General features: G+C 43.4%; 1 protein-coding gene across 4 annotated transcripts in view; it reads right to left on the reverse strand.

Annotated features, from left to right (window-relative positions):
• The window catches only part of LOC101849605 (cytosolic purine 5'-nucleotidase), a 215,544-nt gene that overhangs the window by 156,454 nt on the left and 55,900 nt on the right, over positions 1-3,190 (reverse strand). The gene's annotated exons all lie outside the window — the stretch shown is intronic.

Consider the following 3,190-nt stretch of genomic DNA (forward strand, 5'->3'; position numbering starts at 1 on the left):
ATAAAAGCTCATTTCACATTTCAGGGATAGGAGTAAAACCTAAGGGAAGAAAGTCCTACTCTAAAGGGACTGAAGCCCTTCTGTGGGCTAGAGGGGCGAAAACTATTCAAGGGACTAATGGGGGGGGGGGCAAAAACCCGTATTTCAAGCGTTAGGAAGCAAAGCTTTTGTTAGGGCTAGGAGGCAAACGCTATTCAGAGGGCTCAACAGCAAACCCATCAGAGAGCAAGAGAACAAAAGTCCCCAAGCCTTGTTTGCACCTGATCGTGGCTTATTTTCTTTCCTCGGCGTATATGATACCGATCGTTGGCTTACGATCTTTTAAACAAAAATTACTTTTGAAAATATTTAGTTCGAGTAGATCTTTTCTTAGCGTTTGCAACCGGTATGATATATCTTTTCTCATTTGCGTCTTCATGCGAACATTGAAACAGTTTTAATCATTTAAGAGGTAGGCTTCAACCCTGAAGGCTAAAAGACATACAACGTCCCAGCATAAAAACCGAGATATTACTCGACTCCCCCCCGACACACACACGGGAATCGAAATGCAGTCTTCTGTCTGCCGACAGCAAAGCACATAACCACTACATCACAGATTCCGATAGCACAGTACTTAGAGGCACATATGGGACCAGATTTGGCGGTTGCTACGTTTTACCAGTGTGTCGACGACATAAATAATCAGATTTATTCACACACAAATTATAACAACATCTGATGTAGTGTATTCTGTAGTATATTATTTCATATTAAAATTTGTATTGTAATCATATACTATTTCCTATATTTTATTCATAGGCCTACATGATGTTAGCGGATCTATCACATGTTTTTGTAAAGATGCAAGCATCAGGAATATTAACCCAATTAGCCCTGCCTGCTAGGCTCTGGAAACAGATGAAGGCAGCCGATTTGATAGATCAGCTAATTCCTCGCCATTACTATAGCATTATCGCCTTAAGGGGTGACAGGAGTGAAAGGGAGTTTGGGGACGGGTGGTGTGAAAGGTCTATCAGAACTGAGTCAAAAGGTCCTATTTGCTGATCTGCAAAAGTTGTTTCAATAAATAAGACATTTTGACTCGTAGCTAAAGCTTGTAAACCAGAGGGGGTTTAAATTATAGTTTTGAGATGGAGCTTGACTTAAACAAAGCTCCAGGAAACCACGATGGCTATATCGGGCAAGAAGACGTCGAATGAGGGAACACAGAACAGAACGAGGAATGAGGGAACACAGAACAGAAGCAAGATGTCCATGAGGTTCCCATCAATACTCTGATTTTTATAAATAGGGCTTAAAGAATTTACGAGTGTGTGGTTGGCGGGTGCTTTGGTGTGGTTTGCTTCTTCTCTCCTATGAAAAATCTATCTTCCTTATCGCTCCTTCTTCTTTTTTATGTTTTTTACTCTCTTGTAACTCCTCTAATCTTCTGGCGCTCATATGACCTTATGCAGTTGCGAGCGCCGTAAAACCTCTACCAAAACTAAAACTAAACAGAATTTACGTCCCATTTTGACATTTTCAGGCTGAAAAATAATCATACTTTGTAGACAGCTTTTGTGCAGACTGAGAATGTGTGCGCGCATATTAGCGAAAACGCGCGGTCAAGTGTTGTTTCACAAGGCCTATTGCACTTGCGGTCTGCCCATACAAAAAGGAATACGGATCGGATATTTGGTGAGAATAAGAGAGCCTATTTTTGTTTTATTTTTATGGTACATAAATCTTTGGTGGACGTGCTCCGTGATATTGAAAAAGCTCGGTGTATTCAACTATTAGTGTCATAGTGTAAACATAGAACGGCTCCCGTGTTTTTTGTTGTTGTTGAGTGGGGGTGGGGGGTTGGGGGGAGGGTTGTTGTTGTTGTATGGGGGGCGGGTTGCTTTGCTTTGTATTGTTTTGATCTGTTTTGTTGTTTTATTTTGTTCTTTTTTGTGTGAGCGGGGCGGGGTTCAACGTTAATATTTAGGTATATCGGTAAGGGTGATTGATTAGACATACCAAGTAACACAAGATGAAGAAACTATAGTACAGAATGATCAGTAGTGTGTATTCTCAATATAAAGAAGCAACAAGGGTAAGGGGGGAGGTGGGGTGGCAGAGACCAGACACACACACACGCAATGGGACGCATCAAGAAAGAAACGCTAAAGAGGAAGTGGCTGTGATGATTATGAGACGGAGGCGGAAATGGGAGGAGACAGGTGTAGAAACGGACCCCACAGCCCGCCTCGTAGGCGGCCGGCACGCAAGGGAAAGACGGAGAAAATACTGTAGGACGCGACACAATGAAAAGTAGTTCTGGGCATTGTTACCAGTGACAAGCGAGCGAGTGAACTAGTTATAAGCAGGAAGACAGGACGACATTCAGGCGTGGATAAACACGGCGGACAGACAAACAGACAGACAGGAGGAGTGGGTACCGGCAAATGGATGGCGACACAGACAGAGACTGAGCAGTAGGAGCAGAACCTAACTCTTCTTTTGAAAACGCGTGACGCCTTACTAAACGTAAGTAGGTCATTCTGACGGCGGGACAGTTGGTTCTGAAGAAAGTTAAAAAAACCAAAAAACATCACAGAGGATATTGAGCGAAGTAAATATCTGCATGTACAATCTGGTGGTAAGAAGGCGTTGGCCATGGATTGGACACACTCTCCGGAAGTCAAGCAGCTAAAGAAAAAGGAAAATGTTGAATTGGAATCCAGAGGGTAAAAGATCACGGGGCAAACCACGTGGAACCTGGAGAAGAGTCATGAAAAGGGATGTACAGAAGAGTGGGAAGACATGAAGTGACATCAAGCGACTAACCCACGATTGGGAAAGGTGGAAAGTGTTTGTTCGTGACCTATATCCTGATCCAGTGTAAGAAAGGCAATGATGATGTACATCTGGGATAAGACAAGCAGTTGCGCTATTTCCCTGTTACACGAAGTGCACCTCTTGCCGGCACTGGGTGGGTCAACCTGATTCCCCAAGCTCACTTAGGCAATGGGAAGGAGCTAAAGAGTAAAGGAAAAGAAAAATGACTTCAGTTTGAGTTTGTGTTTGAGTTTCAGTAAATATAAGCACATCAAGGCACATCAACACAGCAATGGCCACGCAGTGTATGGGAAAAAAGCAAAACAAATAGAAACAACAGAAGTAGTGCCTACCAGTAGCAACCCCCCCCCCCCCCCCCCCCCCC

The sequence above is a fragment of the Aplysia californica genome, unplaced genomic scaffold, assembly GCF_000002075.1.
Source record: "Aplysia californica isolate F4 #8 unplaced genomic scaffold, AplCal3.0 scaffold00110, whole genome shotgun sequence".
In the NCBI taxonomy this organism is placed as follows: Eukaryota; Metazoa; Mollusca; class Gastropoda; order Aplysiida; family Aplysiidae; genus Aplysia; species Aplysia californica.